The sequence below is a fragment of the Varroa jacobsoni genome, unplaced genomic scaffold (assembly GCF_002532875.2).
Source record: "Varroa jacobsoni isolate VJ856 unplaced genomic scaffold, vjacob_1.0 scaffold_253, whole genome shotgun sequence".
Taxonomy (NCBI): domain Eukaryota; kingdom Metazoa; phylum Arthropoda; class Arachnida; order Mesostigmata; family Varroidae; genus Varroa; species Varroa jacobsoni.
The window spans coordinates 79,927-92,658 of NW_019213155.1; the positions used below are offsets into that span (position 1 = coordinate 79,927).

Consider the following 12,732-nt stretch of genomic DNA (forward strand, 5'->3'; position numbering starts at 1 on the left):
ATAAGTATAACTAAATGGTTAAATAGAAATAGCAAATTTAGTTTAGGTACAGACGGAAAAACATTTTTCAAAAATATATATAGAGCTAACGATAAGCAATCAGTCGATCAACAATATCAATTTCGGAGTAAATAACGCAGCCTTTGCGTAATGGTATATACAGTTCTTCTTATGGCTATTGCTTCTATTTTGCTATACAATAGACAACTAATTCGTAAGGCAAACCTCAGTGGATACCTGACATTTTGTAAGATTTAGTCAGAAATAAGAGAAGTCCATATACTTTATATGGTGGCTTGTTTTTTGAAAGGAAAGAAACAAGTGCTCCGATGTGCACCCAATTCACCATTGCATTTTACTAACTTCGATCATGGCACCGATCACTTAATGATCAGAATCAAGTATCTATAACAGATTATCTTTCGGGAACCAAACCACAAATAGCGAATGGAGGGCTAAATATATCTAGGGCAACTATCTCATCGCTGAAAGCACCGAACGCTTTTTATGGGTCGCCCGAAAAAGTTGCACCGTAGGACCTTGCCAGTAATAGCCGTACCTGTCAAGTATTTTTCCGAAAAAGGCCACTAACTTAACCCTCGTCCACTCGACCGTCGGACCTTTTAGAAGACCTACTGCTGAAAACACATTTCGCCGCTGCAAGACCGATGCCGTCGTCATGTTGCAAACAGGCGCACAGATGCATAATGATGAGTGATCCAATATGCTTCGAAGAACACATGTCTCTATTTTGAAATCTTTTACACGCACGAGGTAGTCAAAACTAGCCTTATGCGGCGTAAACAATGCTGTAAGTAGAGGATATTGGACCAAATGACCATCTAACCTACCACGGCATCTGAATAGAATACGATTACAAGGTAATATCTAGCGGGATACCGAGTTTTTCAGAGAAAAGTGTTATTAGATAACTTCATTGCAGAAACTTTATATATAATTCACGCTGCCATTCTGTACGTTTACCTAATGAGAAAGTATGTCCGTGTGATTGTAATAGATATGAAGTCACGCGGTTACGACAGAAGGAGCGAACGGTCTTCGCTTTGTTTACATTTCGACGTTGTTTCATTTCTGCTGATAGAAAAATAAAGTTTAACAAGCTGGACCTTTGGTAGGCTTCATGGGGACCTTGGCTTACTGTTCTGAAATTTGAAGTAGGCATGAATCACATGGGTCGCTACCGAATCTCTTTCTATAAGGTCCCATGGAGATATCGCCGGCAAGATGGCCAATGCTTAGTCAAACTTAGCTTTAGCGATGGCAATAGCAGATGATGATGATGATGATTTTTTACGTGAAGACATTTTTATGTTATCTTGGTCAAATGATATCCTTAATCATTTAAGGCTTTCGCATTATTTCGTGTATGTCATAAATGCTTCGTGTCCGAATTGCATTTAGGAATAAAGTAATAATTAGTCTTCATAAGAGGTAACACACGTATGGCGGAGCTGCTAAGGTCGTCTAATTTAAAGGTACGTTATTCTGAATCAGAGTCTTCGTCGTCAAATCCAGACTACTATCCCTTGATTCTATTGCTAATCAAATGCTAAATAAATGTCTCCATATTTAAGGATCAGAATTGTGCTTTTTCGCTCAGATCAGCTAAACTCATCTAGAAATACTTCAGTATTTAGATGAGTAAATCATAAAGTGATTATATCAAGGCAAATAAGCACCACTGTCTAAAGCTTCTTAAAGATATACATGTACAGGCTACTCATAAGGTATTTCTAATATATTTTTCAGAACAATAATTGGTTCTTCTCATAGAAACGTTTCTCATCGAGGCACACTACTATACAAGTAAATCATCAAGTTAAGCATTTGATACTATATCACTGTTATTTTCGGCGATATCGACGTACGGACTGGGTAGGACAGAGCTTATAGGAAGCAGTTTTGAGAATTCCCGATCCTGCACTGTAAACAAAGAGCGCATCATCCCATCAACATGGCACAGCTTACCCGGATAGGAAGCTATACATTCATAATTTTTTCATAAAACTATTGAACAATCTGCGTCACATTAATGTTATTAGATTATAGAAAACATAACAATTATCGTCACCGTTACATTGTGCTTAATTTTGAGGTACGAGGGAAATATTCGGTAGATTTCTATATTTAGGCGTAATACCTACGATGTTGTATAACAATCAATTAAGCTAATTCTAACCATAGTATTTCAGTGAAGACGAGCGATTTTAGTCGTCAAGTGTGAAGACATTCAGTATTTGGCCAGCAATAATGTTCAAGACCGGAAGATGATAATCTGAATCTAATGACGGGATACTCTGATTTGATAGAGTTCACCTTCTGTATGGAGGAACGTTTAGGACACGGTTTCTGTTTTTAAGTATGGTTTCCCTCAATGTGATGAATAAATGAATTGAATCCATAATCCCCCATCCATAAGTTATTTTTGAGCCTTCGTGACTCCTTACTTCGCAATTAAAGTTTGTTCATGTTAAACTTTGATTCGACTTTTACTTAGTAGCATTGATAAGGCTAGCGGCTCAAACAAATGGTCATAGGAGTGCAGGACCATGGTAAATCTAATGCTGATGACCTAAAAAAATTACTTTTTGCTATGAAAATGGACTAATTAATTATAGAATCACTCATATTTTCTATTATGTGCAGACTAAATATCATCAAATTATTGATCATATTTAGTATATTTTGTATAGCAATATTTTGTTGTTGACCCTTTTGCAATACAGGGTAAAGATCGTATTTTATTTGGACGTAAACACTGGCCTACAGCAATATTTCAAGGTACTCAAAAAAAGCCATGCCTTTATTCACACAAGCGATTTTTTTACAAACTTTCTTTTGCTTCACACAAGAAATCTGATTAAATACAACTGTGTAATATCATTTAATCATTCATTACACGTATATTGATTCCAACACATATGAATCGTATAATTCGGTCAGCTAACCTCGTTGTTTACGACTCCCAGTGAGATCTTCTATTAGAAGCTTAATCCGCAAACATTTAAATACATGATCACAGTTTCTCAATACCAAACGTTTGCGATGCCTATCCATTTTGTGGGAATATTCGTTCTGTTTGTGTTTCTGAACCTCTACTTAGTGTGTATTTATATAGTCTAGCGTAAAGCTAAACAGTACTAGCTTCTTAGACCTTGTTTATTACCCTCCGTCCAATTATAAGTGTATCCATCATTCGCCTGAACTTTCTGAACCTGAGCATCTTCGACCATACCACTTGAAACGTTTGTAAATATCTTCTGCGTTAATTTACACAGTTACGCTCGGCTACTTGGTCAGATCTACGCACGGCGGAGGACGCAAAATCAACCTCGCTGATCGCTCTCTGATCGGAAGCATTTTATTCGTCGTCGTTTCAAGCTTACCACTTCGATAAAGCTGCTTCGATATCAAGGAAATAATATGGGCTTTTCCTACAACCATCATACGGGCGAGTTGGGTCAAACAATGAGGCGGATGAGAACCGAAAAACATCCTTATCTAGGTCGATATTTACATAATCTGATCTGCGACAGCTAGCTCTAACAATTATTGTCTATGAGCTGAACGCGCAAAGTTTCACAACGAGACTTGTTACCGTTTGTCTAATTAGCTCAGCCATCACACTTCGTCACACTTGAATGTTCGATCCGTTAAGCCTTAGGTGTAACGGACGCGTTCGGATGACCTAGATGAAAACTACATTACTAGGATGCGAAGGTACTGGAAAACATCATGTAATAAGTCTGCTTCGCAGAGTAGTCTGAACGTAAGGCGAGTGCTTCTGGGTTCATACGAGCAACTTATCAAAGTGGTACTCATTGTTCTAATCATGAATATTGTTTAGAGAACAATGCAACATACAGAGAGGCTTCTGGGTCTACTTAATTGTTAGTCCTTTGTATTGCAGAGGGCTCTTAATGAAATATTGATTATGATCTTAACTCTAAAAATGAACTATGTAGCATATATATATGTCATATAAATCTGACGTATAAATCGCTGACAGCATTTATACGGCAAGACTTGAAGCCGAAAGCTTACATTTTTTTACGGAAAAACTCTTATTAGAACCAAGTATACTATCGCGCAATGCGTTCTACACGTCTTGTATCCATCCTAATTTTGCTAAATATGTCATCGACGTTTAACTAACGCCTCCATTCACCAGTATTTACACTAATACGTATACACAGATACATACATAGACAGTACTTTGACAAAGATACACAGATTATATTATGATCGATCTATCTAAGAGCGTTTTCGCAGCGCCTTTAGTCACCATTACGATAATGGATGCTCAATGAGTGCTTTCCTTCCTTTGCAGTGTGTTTCGCTTCAGGGCGTCCAGCAAACATTGCGATAACCCATAGCTGACTTTCATGGGACTGTCGAAAACGCCGTTGTTTATTCCCTCTGAGCGGCAGTGTGATTCAGCGCATGACGAGCACTGATGTTAGCACACAATGAACGATAACGCCCAACAACAGTAAAATCAAAGACCACCACGACCGTCATTCTACAACGTTGCGAGGATGAGTGCTATTGTTACATTTTTGACCTTCTGGCTGCCTCTCGTTCTCGACAAAGCGCAGACGAACGACAGCTGTGACGTAATAAAAATTCTTTCCTGGAGGAAGACGATGGCGTCAAAAAAAGTCTCACGATATCGGTGTTTCCGCGATAGCTATGTTTACTGCTGTTGGAGATAACTCATGCTCGCTAGTTCAACCAGCCCGGTCAGCTAGTCAACCCAAACGACGATCTCAAAATCCAAAGAATCATGGCCTCCTGTGTTGAAACATCAGGATGAACTGTCTATCTCGGTGAACTCTTTCGCACGTGCTACAAGAACTGCCGAAGGTACACTAGTAAATAACCGCAAATTCGATAACTGGAAGATTTGCCCGAAAGCGAAGATTGTACGAACGTTGATGGAATCAGAGACATGCGGAAAGATTTTTTATTCAAATATGCTAATGAAATTAATTACAGTATAAGCTAAAAATAATTCTATTTTATCGGTGAACTCTGTAAAAACATCAAAAAGGGTAAACATGTATGGCCTAGATGGCAAGGGTCGTTCGATCTGACCTATCACGTATTGCGGAAGTTACTGCTTTACGATACATATATACGTCTGTTATATTAATACAACTCAATAACTATAATAGAATGAAGCTTTCTACCTGAGCATACGTGATCGCTGTCAAGTTTATCAAGACTATTTTAAAACAAACAAGCAAAAAAAACAAATACTATGTATTCGAGTTTGAATTCAACATGTTTGAATTCATCATAGTGACAGGACAACACACGAGATGCTAACGTCGTACAAGAACCCTTTGACAGAAGTGTCATAAAATAACTCAGCGAGTGGCGCCTTAACATCTGTTTATCACTTAAGGGTGGCAAGGCTTTCTTTAATAACCTGACGGTGTCATGCTAAAAAAGTAAATTTCATGTACCTGAAAAGATCCATCGAAGTAAAGCAAACGAAAATTCTTAAAGGCATACGCTTGGTACTTAGTTATTTCTCTTTACATACGTCAAGAAAACTTTTTGTGTCCACGAGTTGTTTTGACTTACTCGAGTTATATTTCCACTACATGTAGGAATTTCTGCATCTGAGTTTCAGTCAGTGATTTAAATGACTGGATAATCATTGTTGTTTATCTAACCCGCTTTGTCAATACAATTTATGATACAGCGGCATAATTCTAACCACTGCAGCGTGAAAATAACAAGCATAATCGTTTTCTGGCCTTTCCATTGCAGATCAGTGTGTACAAAATGAGCTCAAACACTGATATAGGTGCGACTTAACCTAATTTAAGCTGAAAAAAGACCAAAGATAGAATCAAATGTGTGTCGATCTATTCGTGTGAGCACATATATCGATATTTTGATAGAAGCCGATACAGAGAGTGAAAACACAGCACACCTTATTATTTACCTGAAGATTGGCTTGATTCAATGAATCAGAAAAGTGTATGCATTCCCTGTGTTGAGCCTCATCTTAGGTTAAAGGATAGATCCTAATGTATCCAGCGCAATGCAGAGATACGTTCGTTCAGCTAGTAGCATGTAGTAAGACCGCGTCAGCAATAAAACGTAGCTCAATAGGTATAGCAATTCTTAAGGCGGTTGATATACTTTGCAGAACAGAATAGGTATTATAACTGGCATGTATCGGCGATTGAGGTCCATTTGAACAAGCAGCTCCACTTGCCCAAAGGACCCCTGGGACAGTGCAAAACCGGTTATTGCACGAGCGCAGGTACACGAAGCCTTCACGAAAACATGCTAGATTGGTTGGTCTTTCTCACGGACGGCTCAAGTCAGCCGGACCTACTTATGCTAACAACAGCTTCGAAGCAGAGTCAACATATCGGCCGAGGCTGTCATGTTGACTCTGTTACGGAGTTGTTGTTGAGATACCCCGGGGCGTCGGCTTGGACGCTTAACACATGCACGCTGAATGAGTAGGCCACTCACAGACATTAAATAGAACCCGGACCTCACTATCAAATTTGTGGACGTCACCACCTATAACACATATGCTCACTACGCAAACAAAAAAAAAACGTTCAAAGCGTGCTAACATGTACGCAACAGTACAAGTAATACAGGCGGTATCTCATACGAATAAAGACATCGCAGAAACGAGCAGAGCAAGATATTCAAGTCTGCCGATAGCACGCGACTATCGCCCACAAATAGCGGCAAATAGGTAAAAGTGTAGTGATTAGACTATCCCTTAATAGAACTTGTTCAGACACGAAGTTCATATAGTACGCTTGTATTAAACGAACAAAAATTCATTCTGCCAGTTTCATATCTGACCCATACGGTAAGTAGAGCCTATGAACTGTAACAGCAAAATACGTGTTTTTCCATATAAAATAAAACCTAATCGGAGGTGAAACGTTCTAGTTTAGCTTGCCCTAGTATTGTTGCCTTGACCAACAAACATCACAATAATAACTTGAATGTATTGATAATATGTGTAGAATGCTGCCGCCTCAATTAGAAAGCTATTTTAGAAGAATAAACAGCCACTTGATACAATATATAAATAAATGTGGACCGTGCTAGTTGATGAAACCTAGATATGCTCTGTAGAGCTTCAGAGATAGCTGAAAAACGTGATCGTTGAACTTCTGCTCCATAGATGTAAAGCTGCTGGGGTTATGTCTACAAACAGCATAAAAAGAGAAAGAGGCAATTTTCAAAGCTAGGACAAAACTATACAAACATTTCTGTGAGCACTTTTCCGCTTTGTCACCATTCAAATATGCTAAAATTTAGGCGCGTCTAGTACTTTTTAATTTTCTGTTCCCGGAGCATGCATGCAACTATAAAAATATTGAAAAATCGCGCATCAGATTTAAAAAACGTACGACCGGGCTTTCTTTTGAAATTACAAAACAAAAATTGTAAGGAGTGACTTTAGACAGTTTGTTGGTGTGGTAAATGGCGAAATAAGAATTACTTTCTAATTTATTATTATGAGCCACTTAATCAGCTAGCATATTCGCCTTATGAGAGTTGAACCCTATGGAGCTTTTATCAACGATCCCATCAGTTTAAGTTAAGATATCAGGTACAAGAAATGATTTTTACAATTGGCTTTTTAAACCTTACAAAGTCGAAATACGACTGATACCAACTATAACTACTATATAGATTTTGATTGGGCCTTCCTGGCTGCCAGTACGACCGCCATGTTTATTATGCGATGAGGGCAAAGGCAACGCTGCTACGACCTGGTCAGAGAGAACATCAAGGGAACATAAGCCGATAGTGGCGATAGCAGGGTCGTCAGCAGTTGCATTAGCAATCTTTCAAATAACAAAGAAGGTAACCAACTAACAAGCTAGGCTCTACTTGCGCTGTTGCGTACTCCACTCCATTCCTGTGCAATGTTATGCTTTGTTGCGACCAGAACTACAATGTACCTAACGGTACTAGAACTAAAAAAAAACCCTATCCAACTAAGCGGCGCAAGCCAAATCCGTCGCGTTTCTGAAGTCACTATCTAAATGCATATAATTTTTCCTGTTAACTAGCCTCGCAAAAATAGCCGCCTTAACAACATGGAGCCTGATAGTATTTAACATTGGCGTCGAACCAAACTACGCGTCTATTCGATGAATTAAAAGCCAATAAATAGTAGCTTTTGTTGAAAAGACACGTAAGAGACAGTTAACTTCAAAGTGCTCTATTAAGTTCAGAGAACTGCTGAATTTGATTTTATAAAAGGCTGTATTATGGATGATCCCAACCACAACTGTTAATTACAATTTCCGTTTATCAAGCTGATATCATTATTATTAACTTAAATTTCTAGCAACTCATTTGTGTAGATCACATATGATTTACCGTAAGACTAAAAAAAAAGAGAGAAAAAAACACTATAAAATTTAAAGAAAGAAAAAAGAATCTATTAAGTAATAATAGAGTTACTTACGAAATAAATAGTTGCGCTACCCAGCATTTTTTCCCATTGCAACCACTGTGCCGTTTACCGTATACAAAGAAAACCTTCATACTTCTCACAACGTTAACTTACGTCTTGATCAAAGATGAGCCGAAACAACAGGCGATAAGGGACAGTCACGTAGAAATAGATCAACTCTTAATCAGTTCGCTCGTAGAACTTTCGTGGAAGCAGGGTAATTCAACTGCGAGCAAATGCTACTGATTATGGGTAGCATACGTAGCATAAGGTCCGTCATACGTCAAAGAGAAACAATAGTTTGATTTTGCTAGAAGTTTTAAATAAAACAGCACCACAAAGTTAGGTGCACGGTTTCGCGACAAACTAGCTACGAACTGCAGGACATCTGAGGGTGTCCTTAAAATCACACGATTGCGACTTCAGAAAATCTGTGCTTCTGCTATGTTAAGGGTTGGACTGAAGATACCTAATGCAACCAGGACTGAAGCATTATTAAGCGCAGATTAAATCGTTTATTGTTTGTAATACAGCTTATTTGAATGCTAAGCAAATGGCCTTAAGCCTAGTTGTATAAGAAGTCCTTTTAAAACGAACGACCCGCCCATCATTCAGGGAGTGGCGAGGCTGCCAGGATAAAGACTGCTAGGTAAAGCAATTTTGCAGCATGATGTACCGTAACGCAAGACAGGTCAAAATGATTACCTGTGCGACGGGCTTACAGGTCACAGATATTAATCAATGGTTTCCCAGCTCTACATACGGTAAAACAAATAATTTGACTTTAATTGAGAGTCGCAACTTTTACAGTAACGGAGATGATAATCTAAAACACGTGGCCATTGTTTGTTTTGCCACGAACTTCGTATATCTTCTACAGACGTTCAGTTATTGGCTCACATCGATCGCCAATCCACATGCTCATTATTATACAAGGTTAATGATTATTATTATGATAGTTTCGACTTTTATCACGGCCCACATCAACTCGTTTGCAGCTATAAAAAGCCGCGAAATCTCTTAAAGCTGGTCCTGCAGATGTCTAACGTTCAGAGAGACGCCTAATTTGATTTGATAATCGAAAGCAAGGGTTCTTCCATAGGAGTCAGATTGTTTTCGATATTCTTCGCAACCACATTAACTGGCTAACAATAATATTATAATAACGGAGCTGGTGACTACGCGTAGCCAAAACGCTTCTGCGTGAAGGAAGGTGTATTACATTGCACTGCAAATGTGGTGGATAATGGATTTGTATTGACGCCCACGAGTAAATTCAGCCCATACGAAAAAATGCTGGACAAGGCTGTACATAAATTTCATGTAGAATTTGAGTTGACAGCTCTTATCGAAGGAGTAGTCAGCTATAGCTTCAAATACCTTTAACGGCTCTCTACCGTACTATAAAATTGTGATCGTGATTTCCACTAAACGTACGATTCAAACCGTAAAATGTAAAAAATTGCCAAAACTGTGTTCAGTCACCAATTGGTATAAAAGGGACAGGAAACTATTCCTCAAGCGAAATTTTTGATGAACATTCAAGCAAAACAACGTGTTAGCGCCTCGAAGACCGGGAACAAACAAAGAAACAATTTATGGCAACACTTTGTCTACGAAACGCAGGTATTTCGTTTCCGTCAAATTCTTTCAATTTCTGATGATTGAAAATTTTATTTAATTATCAGAACAAAAGCTCACTGCATAAAAGTATTCTGTTGTTGTAAGAAATATAAAACCGTCATTATTTGGATGGTATTGAAATCTCGAAGAGTGGCTTCTGCAACGCAGACGAATTAAGTCTGCTTTTAACGCTGGGCTAATGCAAACAGCTGTTGCTAACCGCAATGTTTCGATGCCGTTACATCGAAATATTAGATTTAATATTTTAGCACACTTGAGGTAGAATCTTTATTGTAGATTTAAACAAATCTAATAATAGACCAAATTAGGATTAGATGCATAGCTATGACAAATTGAAGCTTTTCATTATTGGTTTGACGATGAACGATAACATGCAAGAATGCAAACGGTTTCGTACTAAGTGGTTGTACGTGTCAGATCTACAAAAGCGATTAGTGTCTGCGATCATTGTTCGACACATAATATATTAATCAATCAACTGCACTGCAAGCATCATCGCCTAGAATAGAGGACGCAACGTTTACTTTTTTAATCAATGTTGTAGAAAGCGGCGGTTGACAACATAACAATGTAATCGACAGATGAGTAAGCCTTAATGAATAGCCTTATCTTGTTTCTGGGCAGCGTGCACCTGTTAGCACAATAAAGCCCACGCCGCAGCGGTAAAATTAAAACGAATTTTTTTATGCCCTACTTGGTCAGAGCCTAATATAGTTCTAACAGAATCCTGTCGCCCCTTCGTTAGCTCAATTTACGCAGTTCTGCATATGCTCACGTGGGCTGCTAGGGCTACGAGTCACATTGGCGGGTAACCACATGGCGATCATCAGCACCCCAACCACTCCCGCCTTTTTAGGCGGCCGCTTTTGAGGTATATTATCATTGCCCATTGATCCGGATCCCTCACTGTGACACCCCTCTGTTTCTGTTTTGGCTTTGGCTAGTCCGCCAAATCGTGAAATTACTATTGATTCACTGCTAAGATAATTGATTAACTTTATACTTACACTTCACCTGTCTTTCCGCGGTTGATAGCATCGCCCACTACTCATTATTCAACGATACATAGCACTTGAGACACGCGCAACATCCACTCACTAAATAGGCTCAAATCGTAAAAAGTATTTCATCTGGTTTACTTTTTGCGTTGTTAGTTCAACTTGAAGATAATGCACCTATAGTCACTAGCCGATGACGTGATAATGTAACAATAATAATTCGCACAAGAAGGCACTCAAAGTAGTAGCAAATAGGTCGAAGTTGTTACAGCAGCAGCAGCAGCAGCAGCAGCAACAGCAACGTAATGCCAGTAACAGGCCACACACGCGCGCGGACCGAAGTTCTCAAAAACCGGACATTGCGAATCATCTGCAATCACTCGCGCCCAGATAGGGAGCACATCAACACATACACGAGTACAGGATGGTAACAAAAGAATTAAGCAAATGGAACGGTAACTATTAAAGGCGGATGTTTACACGAAAAGCCAGCCTGCCTTTCCCGTTCGGTATCTGTCTACTTCCTCGGGCACTAACAAAAAGCACAGCTGATCCTCACCGCACGGCATAACCGATCCACTGCTCTAACGAGCTCTGAAGCTCTTTCTACCATTGGTTCATGATATCGCTTCCAGAGCTCTGTTCTGGTGAGTAATGTGGGTGTTGCTCGTTCACTAGAAACGAATAACAATCGTTGAACGGAGCGATATGGCATAGAGCAATAATTATGATATCAGCACTAGTCAAACTAACAGTTACCGCACATACACACACACGCACGGAGTTTCCCTCCGTCACCTGCACGGCTATAACGACGCGCTAAAGAGGAGAGGGATGGAAACTACAGTCAAAGGGATGGAATCCAGCTTGATGGGCATTATTTGTTTGTCTACCTATTATTAACAGCTGTAGAACTTTGCTGTTTTTTAATAGTAGCAGTAACAGAGACAGTGACGGTACTGCTGCGGCGATGCTGGGTGCTGTGCTGTGTACCGTTAGGCCCCTCCGTCAATCGGTGGATCTCAATATGCTGCTGTGCGCGTAACGTCCTCGTAGACGTTCAGCTGCCGCTACTGCTGCTGTCGTGACTGTTCGTCGACCGTCACCGTCCGTTTCTATATGTTGCCGTCGCCTAGAAGGAGCTATCCCTTTTCTCCTTCCCCGTTGGGCAGCGTAAACTCACTTCCACTGCAAGCTCACGACAGCCTCTGTCGTCCGTGTTAGTTTCCCGGCCACCCTGCTGCTGCTGCTGCTGGTGCTGCTGCTGCTGCTGCTGCTCGCGCCGCCAGCGCCGCAGTCGCTGCTCCTGCCAGTTCAACTGGCGCCACAGCCTGTCCTGCTTGCGGCTGTCGTGAACATCCCTTCACTGCAGCTACCACATCCGTGAGCAATCGTAGCGCCCTCGTCGGCAAATAAAATAATCTCCGCCGCGTTTTAGTGCTCCGTAAGACACGGCCAAGTAGTTGGTGATGATCTAAGACGGTAGTTTACTTCTGTAGTACACGCTGAAGCACGTCAAAACGTCGGACACTATATGACGACGTCGATAACGATGTTAATGACGGTCTTTCATGAACTTAATTCTTTAGCTTTTGTCTCGTTATT

The 12,732-nt window shown here is 39.9% G+C and overlaps 1 protein-coding gene across 4 annotated transcripts in view; it reads right to left on the reverse strand.

The window, feature by feature from the left end:
• Piezo (piezo type mechanosensitive ion channel component) overlaps window positions 1–12,480 on the reverse strand; it is a 52,720-nt gene extending 40,240 nt beyond the window's left edge. For all 4 annotated transcript variants that reach the window (XM_022830083.2, XM_022830086.2, XM_022830085.2 and 1 more), the window contains exon 1: window positions 11,137–12,480. The gene's annotated coding sequence lies outside the window, so the exon portion shown is untranslated. The remainder of the gene's footprint in view (window positions 1–11,136) is intronic.
• Window positions 12,481–12,732: the final 252 nt, after the last annotated feature.